This window comes from Terrapene carolina, unplaced genomic scaffold, assembly GCF_002925995.2.
Source record: "Terrapene carolina triunguis isolate 2854851 unplaced genomic scaffold, T_m_triunguis-2.0 Scaffold66, whole genome shotgun sequence".
In the NCBI taxonomy this organism is placed as follows: domain Eukaryota; kingdom Metazoa; phylum Chordata; order Testudines; family Emydidae; genus Terrapene; species Terrapene triunguis.
The window spans coordinates 36,689,119-36,701,647 of NW_020664417.1; the positions used below are offsets into that span (position 1 = coordinate 36,689,119).

A 12,529-nucleotide genomic window follows, 5' to 3' on the forward strand; every position below is an offset into this window, starting at 1 on the left:
GTGAGTTCACAGAAAAACAATTATCAGATGGCTAGGCTGGAGAGTCTGAAGAAACCTAGAAGAGCTAACCAATGTGAAAAAAACCTTGAAGAACTAAGGAATGATTAAGATGAGAAACATGGTAAAGGTCTACAAATATCTGAAGGATGTATTCACTATGGATAGTGAAATTATTTGATGATGATGAAAGGGGGTATAGCTAGAAGTAATGGGATGAAGCTAAGAAAAATTTAGGCTGAATTTTTAGAAACATCCTGACCGTAAGATCTGTTATGATGTGGAACAGTTTTCCAAGAAAGTGATAGAAGCCCCTTTGCTTAGAAAACTTAAAAATCAGAGTAGGCTGAACACTAGAAAATGTCATTTTCTGTTTTCCTTCACTCTCCCAGCTAACACAAGTTATTATCTTCTTTTCTTTTTTTAAAGATTGCAATATATTCTTCTATGGCAAGTTTTAAATATTATGAGATTTAGAAAGGGTGGCTTGAGGACTCCATTTTTTTAATGTGGAATTTATGTTCCAGTACTAAAGAGAATCTTAATCACAACACAAGACGTTGGTCAAAAGGCATCCAGGCCTTTCTTTTTATCACAACCAAAGTTGTACTAGGCTGTGCCCTCTTTTTACCAGCATCTCAGATGTACAGCAGCTGTGTATGTGACTTCTTTTCTTACTTATTGCTAGTTAGTTATGCTGTAGAGTATAGTAAATGCAGCAGATTCTGAAATTTAATTCAGGAACCTTCTAAATTAGACACTTAAATCTCAATGACAAATATTTCAGTAATAATTTGTATTTAATCAAAGGGACAAGGAAAATAGTTACTCACAAAGTAGGCCACTTGAACTCACAACCCAAGCAAAGGAACGTTCTTTGAATTCTAGTATGTTTTAGAACTATACAGTGAAACAGTCTTATTTTTATACCCCTGCTATGATAGCAGAACATAAATTAATGAACACTCATTCCTGAGCTGTGCAGTCTCCTGTTGCTGACTCACAAAAAAGAAAAAGAAAAAAAAGACATAAAAAAGACACATCTGAACTGACTTGTGCATTTGGACACTGGTCTGGTAGGAGCTCACATGCATGCTGTTATTATTCATATTCAGGTAGCACCTGGAAATCAGAATCAGGGATCTATGATGTTAAGGGCAGACATATGATGTAATGGCTCCAAAAGAGCTTAAACATGTAACTAGTAGGAAACTAACAAAAAGAGAAGGTGGAGGAGAACGAGGTTAATGGTCACAAAACCAAAACATTAAATTGTTTTAGAAGTTTGCAAAAGTGGGATATTCAAACTACTTTGTTTTTTATTTCTGCCTGTTTCTACTTTTTGAACTTTTGCATGGTTTCTATTTCTACTGGAACCTCTGTTTGGATTTTTTTTCTGTTTAAACCTCTCTTATTTTTACATAAACACCTCTCTCTTATATATACACATCTTAGTGGGGAGTGGGTGCTTTTAGAAGGCTAAAAAACACTGATGGAGGGAGGGGAAAGATCAAAGAACTACAGTTCAGAAGATCTTCTCAGAGGACACGGTCACTGCATATATACACTGGTGGGGATATATTAGACTCTACAAGAGGCTATTAGACTTCGATGGGCTTAAGACTTAAGTTTAACATTACTGTTTATCTGTTAGCACAGTAATCTATTCACTCACAAAGACATCAGAAGTTCTGAACATAAAGAGCCTCTAACATTTGCATCTACAATTTTTGCAAGTTTAATTACTTGTTGCCAATGCTCAAATTTCAGCCATCCCCAGCCCCTTGTGTAGTCTCCCATAGGTCCAGAAACACACCAGTTTTCTAAAACCTGTACACATACAGTGCCTAGCACAAGGGGACCCCTAATCTCAGTTGGCGTATCTAGGCACTACTATAATACAAACAGCAGCAGCAATGCCCTATAGAGATTAATGGAAACAGTTAATGCCTCTTAGGGTCAATCCTTCCCTTTCCTTTGTGGCCACAAAACAAATGGAGTTCCACTAGACTGCAGCAACAGGAGAGGAGACAGGGTTCTGATAGCCTACAAGGCACCACAGAGCTCAGCTCCAGAGCCTCTGTGAATTAAATATTAATTAAATCACCGGACAGGAAACAGCAGAGTTGGTGAATCTGCTGTTGTACAGAGCCATCAGTTATTCTTCACCATGAAATAAATAGCCACTGAGCAACTCCACCCTTCAGGATGGCCTCCATCCCAGAGCAGCTCCATAACACAACTGTCTAGGTTGTGTGCTGCGACCAGGATTTAGGCCTTAAGCAGTTGTTACCTCTTGTTTCAATTTGCCTCCAGAGTGAGGAAGATATATTTACATTTATATTCTCTCCACATTCAGAAGGTTCTCATTACAAGGTTAAGGGCTAAAAACTTGCTTTTTCTAAATTAAACTTAAATTCCCCAGAAAGTCCTGGATAAGCCCCTTCCCACCAACCCACTTATTTCCTGGTCACCTTAAAATATTGACATGCACTAAGTTGGGCATTTTTTTCCCCCATGGTTGCAATTATGTTTTTTAAGAAGGAAAAATTCAAAAGTATACCTTCCTAATGTGATCATTACTTGCTATTGAATTAGGCTGAAGCTGCTAACAACCTTGAGGGGTTTTTTTTTTAAGCTTAGGTGTTCCTCTCAAGAAAGGCAGAAGTAAATTGCTTGTTTTCTCATATACATGCAATTGACTGTGTCACTTTATACATGTTGTGATTAAGCACTTTTAAAACAGGTGCTTAATATTTTACAATAGGATTAGTTGATTATGTGCTGGTTTAATCTGTTGTTCAGTCTAGTAAAACTCAGTAAATAGATAGCCATGTTGTAGATTTGAGAGAGTAGTAGTAGATCAAGGAAGGGAAAACTTTTCATACTATTGAATTGAGAAGTATACAACTTGCTGTTCTAGTTATGTGAGAAAACAAATTAGATTTACCTGGTTAAGAAGCTTTTATGTGGAAATATTGAACTGCTTAGAATTTTTCAGAATCAGGAAATTTAAAATCTAGCTGTTTTCTGAATTTTATTTCTGGAATTAGTTTTATTACAAATCTTCACTTTCTAACTTGCAAACAGCAATTACCTGTGACTGTCTTTTATTATTAAGGTTTCTAAGAAGTAAACTGGTGAAGGGTTGGGAAGGCAAGTATTTAATACAGCTGAAAAACAAATCTCATTCAGTTTTTAGTTACATTTAAAATCTGTCTAGGAAAAGTGAAGCTGTGTCTTCAAATCCACGAGACTTCTCTCTCTCGCTGCTATTTGTGCATTTGTCTTTGAATCAGTTATGTGATCCAAAACCTGGTGGAGCCCTTCCTGTAAATGTTGATGACCCTGTCACTTCTGAAGAACAAATCTGTGCTGAATGTTCATATAATCAATTTCAGGTCTTTCCTAGATTGGTCCTTTTGCTAGAGGACTTTAAAAAAAAAAATGATACAGTGATACTTATAGTTCATAGAAACTACTTGTTAAAATAGTGGGGAGAAAAACTGAATTAATTAATGGCAGTGGCTGTATATGCATTATATTTCAGTTTAAATATACATTTGAAAACACATTACTGTTACACATGATTTTCATGTACAGTGATGGAAATGGTACTCAGCTAATGAGCAGCTGTTCAACATGTTTTATCTTTATTGTTCAGTATGTGACCCCATGCCTTATTGAATTCAAAACCTGCTCTGGAAACAGAATTATTGTTAGTTAGTTTGTTTGTTTTTCCACGGGCTTTTCTATGGTGCTAATAACTATGGTATATAAGTGCTTCCCACACAACTAATTTATATTCACAACACCCCCATGATGTGAGGGGGATGGTATTCTCCTCATTTTACAAATGGCCAACTGATGCACAGAGAGATTAAAGTCAAAAGTAGCCACTAATGTTGGACATCCAATTTGAGAGAGATAGGACCTGAGTTTTCAGTGTACTTATAGTATTATATAGTATTTCATCTATTCATCCACAGTTCCCAGTCAGTGAATTAAAGGGGACAAATTAATGTTGCACAGGCATCTCATATTTGAGTGTTTGACTTTGCAACCTTAATAATGTTCTTTTACTGTAGGGGATCTTTTATATAATTTCCTAGGTTTTAAATAAAGCAAATTTAAGATACAGAAATTTAATTAGGTGCTGTCATATTTTCATCCACATGGTCATCAGCATGTCTAGAACCTTTAGCTGTTCTGCAGTGGGAGGGAGAGCTCAGTGGTTTGAGCATTAGCCTCCTAAACCCAAGGTTGTGAGTTCAATCCTTGAGGGGGGCCACTTAGGAATCTGGGGCAAAAATCAGTACTTGGTCCTGCTAGTGAAGGCAGGGGGCTGGACTCAGTGACCTTTTGGGGTCCCTTCCAGTTCTATGAGATAGGATGTTAGACCTAATCTGCAAAGACCTCAGCCATTTAAACTAATGGAGTAACTCATAGCAATAGTAGATTGTGATTTCCTATATGGACCACTACTAGAGAGGGGGATGAGAGATGTACTTTGCCAGTGGAATTCCCATATATTTACTAACATGACTAAAATATAGACTTAGGAATCTTGGGTTTAATTTCATACTCTACAAGAGAGAGTGTTCTAATAGACTTATTTCCTCCCATGCTTGACCCATTCTGTCCCATCCTCTCCACTCTGCCCCTATCTGGTGTCTTCCCCACTCTTGGCTCCTTGTCACCGTTCCAGCCAGCTTGCCCAGTCAGTCCTAGTCACCCCACCCCGATCTTGCTCTCCAAGTCCTAATCTCCATGCCTTTCTTTACTCCCAGCCTCTTCCCCTACCGCACCCAGTACCTTGCCCAACCTGACCAATTCAAAGTTCCCTCTCCCACTGCCTCCCACTCTTCCTCCCCAGGCTCCATATCCCATCTCAGTCTCCCCCCGCCCCCCACATACACACATCTCTCTCTTCCCCAGCATCTTGCCCCAGTCTTTGCCCAGCCAGTCCCAGTTATCCCCCTATGTTAGATCCTTTTCAGATCTTTCTTTTTCCCCCACACTGTTTTCTAGTCCCAGTCTCTCTCCACTCCCCCAGCTCCTTGTCCAATCTCATGTTACCCCACAGCCGTCTCTAGCCCCTGCCTCCATTTCCCTCACCAGCTCCCAAACCCAGTCTTCCCTCTGCAGCTCCCAGTCCCCTTGCCCAGCTAGTCCTAGTGCTCCTCCTCTCCAGCTCCCGGTTTCACTTTCCTCCTCTTCCAGTCCCAGTCTCATCAGATTTCTTGTCCCAATCTACTCCTTTTCCTCACCCTCAACTGGCTTTTGTCCCATGTGCATTTGAGATATATGGTTTCCTCCTCCATGCTGCCAGGATGCCAGCAGAGGGATCACTGACAGTGCAGGAGAGACAGGCTTCAGTTCTGATGCTCATCCTAGGCCCAAAGCAGCCAATACAGGAAGAATCCTTCTAATCCCCATTGCCCTGTGCTGGAGCATGCTCAGTCACTCTGTGGGGATGGCACATGCAGCATCTGGTCAGCACTAGCAGGTGTGAAAGGAGAATGGATTCTTTTGAGGGGTTCAGTGAGGATTCTTTTGGGATTTTACCTATTAAGCTCCAGCAAGTCTCTACTGACCATGTGCAAACTGCAATTTTTCAGATGCTTATAACTTGGCCAAATTTGGGTTGATTTTTATGCAGATCACAAAATATGCATTCCTTCTCAATTTCAAATCCCTGATTCAAAGTATAGGAGTGCTAGAGCAAAGAAAAGGTTGCCACATTTTTTTACATGGGGGAAACATGTTTTTCCTAGCCTCAATCAGAAATGGTTGAACCATTTGGCTGAAATTATCCCCCAAAAATTCAGCCTGAGGTGGATACCTGCATTTCAGCCAAAATGGTTACAGTTTGACAAAATTATTAACAACTGAAAAATCATGGTTTTATAGTGGAAAATGTCAAGCACCTTTAATAATAGTTAGTGCAACCAGCCCCTCCTTTCATTTTAAGATTTGCTGCTGCTCACAAACACCTTCTCACAGATCCTGAGGAAGTGATGTGATGTTTGCATTGTGATAGCTTTGGTGTTGTCATGACAGGTCATCACATTCTGATGCAGTGTCTTGACATTGTGACAGTATCCTCCCACCCAAATACAATTTTGGAATTAAGTCAAGTCTGCCAGCTAATCTTGCAGGCTGTTGACAGATCTGAGGCAATTTGATCTGTCCTTCAAAATTCAGTCTAGGATGATGGCACAAGATGTCAGATTCTGGCAAGCGTCCTCCACCATACAGCCTACCCCTACCCCAATAAACTCTCAGCTGTAAAGCCCACATTTCCTCATGACCTGACACAGAAACTAGATTTCTTGAATTTGTTACTTGGACCTTAGATTCCTTCAGCTGCAGTTCATGGACTTTTCAATGGACATTTAATGGTAATTACTTGGTCTGCCTCACCAGAACTTCTGCCCTCTTCCTCCCCTACTCCTTCTTCTCTATGCCTAAACTTTTTCTTCCCATCCATTCTCCTTCCTCATTTTTCCCCTCCCTGTAGTTCTTTGAAGCAGGGATGATCTTTATTTTTGCACGTTGTACAGTGCTGTGGATATTGTTGGAACTAAACAAATGATAAAATAATAATTAGATAGCAAGAGATCTACAACAATACTGAAGTGTGAAAAAGGAGAAAGTAGGATATGGGAGAAGAATCCTCTGGGCTCTGAAAAGTGTGAGGAGAATCCAACAAATGAAGATTGCTAACTCAAGCTGTCACTTTTTCCAGTATTACAAGACATTGAAAGACCATATTTTCCCTGGGTCAGAGTATTCCAGAGAGGTTTACAGGTGAGAAATAAAGAGCATTATCAGAAATAGGGCATGGAATGATCACGCCTGCTGAATTATCAAGTGAACTTTACACCACCAGGCAAACACCCAAGTTTTTCTTATACTAGCTTCTGATCCTCTGCAAAATGGATTATCTGTCTATAGGTAGTACTTGTGTTCATAATGGTTGCAGGTGATTAAACCTTTCCTTTAGCTGTAAATAAAACATGGAAAAAGCCGCTACACCGGGTTTTTATACACAAAAGCCAGTCAACATTCATTTATAATGAAAGAAAATAAACATTTTCTCAGTGCTCCTGGTAATCTTTTCACCTCAGAAGTCAGACCACAATCACTTCTAATCAATTTCACATTAGAGAGTAAGTATGGCTGATATCCAGGGATACAAATGCAAGTAGTATGACAGAATATTTGAAAAAACAGGTTCTTTGTGAAATACACCCATACTTTTATAGAAAAATATCAAAAGGTGAAATCTGTTTAAAAATCAAAATCCTTCATTAAAATCTCTCTCATTTTAGGAATGATAAAATAAAGGACAACAGATATTTTAAGTTAAATACCAAATGAGCAGATTTCACAGATGCAACAGGTTGAGACACATTTTAACTAGCTAAGCACTGATCATCATAAAGCCATAAGATGTAATACATTTGTAACTAAGAGCTTATCTGCCGTTTGTTAGATCTGATGTCTTATTTTTCCCCATCAAGCAATTATTTTCAGTTTTGCAGTAATCAAGATGAACACTTTAGAAACTCACTATTACAACATGATGGGTAAACCCATTTCTGGGCATAAAATCATCTGAGGGAAGGAGTAAATAAGAGTCAATATAATTGTATTGTATAAACTAGTAGCCAGTTTAATTTTCTACTTGAAAGTCTCCATCTTCAATGTTTATACCAAAATAAATCATTTGGGTGTATTTCCAAGACTTCAAAATTGTACAGTCCTCCCTACCTATGGAGACTCCGATGGAGTGGCCTACCCTTGTGAGTAGAGGAAAGCCACTAACATTTATTTATACATTCGCTATCCTATCTACCTTTTTCTGTACAGAGCCTATCACAAGCAGGCCCCAATCCTGGACATGGCTTCTATGTGCTACGTTATGGTAAGTATTACACTGCTGGTGTGTGCTGCAGAATACTAAAAGTCAAATCATGGTCTCGTTGATAGAAATACCAGGTCGTCTGAACTGTGTGAAACTGCAGTGACATATCCTTCAGTGCTAATGGCCTGTGCTCACAGCAGTGACTGTTTTGGTTCAAGATAAATGCCAGTTCCTTAGCGCAAATTTGAAAATTCCACCACTTGGTGAGCACAAGGGCTAGTGCACTGTGCACCTTCCCTTCCAGTCCGGTATGCAGGCCATGAAGCATCATTAATATTACTACTAAACGTGGATGTTTGGAAGCCAGAGGTGCATTTAATAAGAGTTTTAAAAAAGTTTTTAAAATGATTATTTTAGTTAAAAGATTATTTAGTTAGTTAAAAGATTATTCCGTTTCCTCATGTCCATGATTGTCAGAGCTGTCACTATCTCCTTAGGAAATTCGAAGTGCCAACAGCATCCCCTTTCCCTCGCTGGAGACCCCAGGTAGCCCTCACTCTAGGTTACACCTTACTCAGACACACGCTGCTCCGAGCAACTCGGAATCATCATCAGCCTGTTGTATCGTCACCTATCTCTCCCCCCAATAAAGCTCCCGCCCATGGGCAACAGAGGACTAACCCCCCAGCGCCCTAAGGAAGAAAAGGCGGTGGAGAGATTACTCGCCCATAGGCAGTGAAAGGGGCGTGTGTGTGTGCTGGGAGGGAGCGGGCAGGCGCGGGCACTGAAGGCGCAGCGTGGAGCAGGCAGGAGCCGGCCGAGCAGAGACTCAGCGGTCTCCGAGCAGCTTTAGGGTAATGTTGCTCCCAGCGCCAGCCTCTGGCTCTCACACAGACCCAACCGGGCAGGGAAAGTCCCGCCCCTGAGCCGGATTGGCCCTTTCAGACAGCCCCACCCTAGCGCCGACCTCTGATTGGCCGCGGTGCCAATCACTCCGCACCGACCCCACGGACCAAGTTCGGGGCTCTCTCGTACCTCTCCAAGCTCCGATCCCAACCGCCGCCGCGACGAACCGAGTCGGTGCGTGAGCCTCGCCGGCTGGGAACGAACTCAGGAAGCACCGGACACGGGGAGGGGGAGGAGGGGGAGGGAGAGGAGATGAGATGAGAGCCCTCTGCGCCGCCGTCGCTGCCACCGCCCCCTTCTCGCTCCTGAGTTTTGACGTTTGCTGTTGTTGCTGGAAGTGACGTCAGCGCCGCGAGACTTCCCGGAAGCGGAAACTGCTGTCAGATTTGTGTCGGCAGATTCTGCACGAGCCTGGCCAGTGCCCAGGGCTAATCTTCCCTGTCCCGCCCCCGCCCGCCCGCAAGTGGGAGTCGCCTGGCAACAGGGCTTCGCTGTGGAGCTGACCCGGGCGCTCTATGGCAGGTAGGCGGCGGAGAGCGAGCGATGAATCTGCTAATGCGAATCGGGAGACGAGGTGGGGGGCGGTTCCCGCGGCTGGGCTTGAATTGCCGGTAAAATACAAACTGCCGCCGGGAGGCCCAGGTGGGTGCGGGCGCTGAGTATAGGCGAGCGGAGAATCGCTATGGGGGAGTCCTAGGAAAAAAGGGGGGGAGCTTTCTCTGTTTGCGACCCCTCGCCCCCGGCTTCCTGATCCTGCCCGCCCCGCCGGTCCGTGTCTGTTTCAGTCTTTGCCCCTCCCCCATACCGAGACTCATGGGGGGGCGAAGTTCTCTGTGCATCTTCCCTGGGGCGGGACAGGCTCTGTTCCGCGCGGCCGCCGAGTCTCTTTCCCCCGCGGAGGCCAGGGCCGGGCCCCGGATTTTCTGTAAGAACTCTGCTCGCTTCCGTGTAAAGTGGCCCAGAGTGAGAGAGGGGCTGAGCACTTCCCTTGTGCTTCTCTCCAGCTGCGAAGCACCGGCCTGGAGGCCCTGCTTCTCCCGGACTTACATCAGCACCTCCGGAGCGGGACGCTACCCGACCCCGGGGTCACTGCAGCTTCCTGAGGACTTGCAAGGCAGAAAAAGGGCCACACGTGCGCCTTGCCCCCCTTTGCTTTGCTGAGTCTCCTGTGGGGAAAACAGACTCCTGGGCTGCTAACCATTTTGGGAGGTCTCTGGTCACAACCGCCTGGATGCTTCTGCCAGATAGTGAAATAGAAGAGTGTTATAATTAGGATCCTACCAAATTCAGGGGCCATTTTGGTCAATTTTATGGTCATAGGATTTTAAAAATCGTAAATTTCATGATTTCAGCTGTTTAAATCTGAAATGTCACAGTGTTGTAATTTCAGAGGTCCTGACCCATAAAGGAGTTGTGGAGGGAGTTACAAGGTTTTGTGGGGAGGGGGTTGCGGTACTGTTACCATTGCTTCTGTATTGCTGTGGCGCTGCCTTCAGAGCTGGGCAACTGGAGAGCGGCAGCGGCTGGCCGGGAGCCCAGCTCTGAAGGCAGCGCCGCCGCCAGCAGCAGTGCAGAAGGAAGGATGGCTAGGTATAGTATTGCCACCCTTATTTCTGCGCTGCTGCTGGCAGGGCACTAGCTTTAGATCTGGCTGCCCAGCTAACAGCTGACGCCGCTTTCAGCCGCCCAGATCTGAAGGCAGTGCAGAAGTAAGGGTGGCAATACTGCAATCCCCCTAAAATAATCTTGTGACCCCCGCTTGTGGCGTCAGTACTGGTCTTTGGGCCTTGGGCAGCTTGACTATGGGGTCCCATATCCCTAGGAGGGCTACTAGACAGGGGTCTGTACCCCCGGAGTGTGCCAGAGAGGCTGGATTTAGAGATTGCGAGGATGTTGCTCAGACCTAGGAGGCCATATCCAAAGGTTGGGTCCAGTACAGCAGTCTCTTTTCTGATCGTGATGGGGAAACTCAGCCAGGGCTGTGACAGGCACTCTCCCTAATTTTTAGCAAGAATTTAATAGGTTGGTGTAGTGTAAAGTCTTATTGCAGAAATTTCACTACTTTTACTCAGGTTTTGAAAAAAATGACCAGACATACTAGCTGCTGGAGTTAAACAAACAAAAAACAGAGAAGAAGGTGTTGAAGCAGCACCACCCTTGCTAGGAATCTCAGCTTTTCTGCCCCATCAGGTCCTAGAATTTTTGTTAGTGTGCTGTCTCTAGACCTTACTTAGGGGGACCTCCATCTCTGCCATCAGCCTCTGGTTACTGGTGGGTCTGAAATTTGAATCTGCATCTCCTTTTCCATTCCCTCCAGGGGCTACAGGTAATTAAAATCTTCCCCTCATGCCCTACCTGTAACTACTTTACCCTAACTCACCTTCCTGGCCATTGTGTTCGGAAAGAGGTCCTTGTTACTTTTGTCTTCTCCCAGAATTTTCTGATGGTGCAAAGAGGGAAAGAGGACTGCTGCCCCAAAACTCCCAGCCTATTTTTTTCAGGGGGAAGGAGAGGATGGTCCTCCTGGGTCATAACTCTAGTTCCTGCCTGTGGTGCTACCTATAGTTTGCCCAAGTTGCATATGGTTCTTAAAAGTGTCACTGTTGTGCATGAGGTTCTAAATAGCTGTGAAACTGATCAGATTCTTATTAAAGAATCTCAGTGTTCTCAGTGGTACCAGATGATAGAACAAGGAGTAATGGTCTCAAGTTGCAGTGGGGGAGATTTAGGTTGGATATTAGGAAACACCTTTTCACTAGGAGGGTGGTAAAGCACTAGAATGGGTTACCTAGGGAGGTGGTGGAATCTCCTTCCTTAGAGGTTTAAGTCAGGCTTGACAAAGCCCTGGCTGGGATGATTTAGTTGGGCATTAGGTCCTGATTTGAGCAGGAGGTTGGACTAGATGACCTCCTGAGGTCCCTTCCAACGCTGATATTCTATGATTCTAAAGTTACCGTTCACCTGCTTGGCAAAGCTATAAGCACACGAAGAGGCACTGAGACTGCCTGTTTCCAGATTCAGGGCTACAGCACTATATCATTCTACACTGAGTCCATGTTCGTTATGGTGAAAAGCTTCTAAAAGGACTAGAAACATATTCTTCTAATTAAATCTTAGATTCTGCAGAAATGTATCGTATGGATCTTTTCACTCACTGAGGTCTCAACTAGTGGATTTTTCAAATCCTGCTTTAACAAATGTACTGCAGAATATGTATTGTTACTAATTAAAATTACTCTTTTTAAATGTCCTACCCCCCACCCCCAAACCCCTTCACTGATTTGCTTACTTTCTAAATTGCAAATAATCTCCCTCTCGTTACATGAATTAGTGAGATTCTGTTGTATTTATAGTTCCCGGGGAAGTTGCATACAGTTTTATATAGAACTTGCCATGCTGATTGAAACGTACACAGTAGTAAACAAGCAAACTGGGGGAAATGCCATCTTCTATAATTTGGCACTGCATATTTTCAGAATTTTCTTTGAACTAATTATCTCTTGCTAATGAAACCTTTTCATGAAGCACTGATAGAGGAATCTTGTCAGTTTGCTAATGGATCTTCTCTGCAAGACAGGCATTTTTCTCTGTAGGAATCTCTGCTGCAGATCAGACTGAGTGAAACTAATACAAGCCTTAGTTTCTTCTGGGAAGGAAGGTTCACAGATCTTAAACAGTAAGTTGTCAGTTTGCTTACAGCTTGGGCATCAGAGCCAGACCTGTCACATGCAGGGTGGGAGTGACCCTGAAATA

General features: G+C 43.4%; 1 protein-coding gene across 1 annotated transcript in view; it reads right to left on the bottom strand.

Moving 5' to 3' along the window:
• The window catches only part of FBXO8 (F-box protein 8), a 28,882-nt gene extending 19,894 nt beyond the window's left edge, over positions 1 to 8,988 (bottom strand). Inside the window, exon 1 of the mRNA XM_024194736.3 lies at positions 8,906 to 8,988. The gene's annotated coding sequence lies outside the window, so the exon portion shown is untranslated. The remainder of the gene's footprint in view (positions 1 to 8,905) is intronic.
• Positions 8,989 to 12,529: the final 3,541 nt, after the last annotated feature.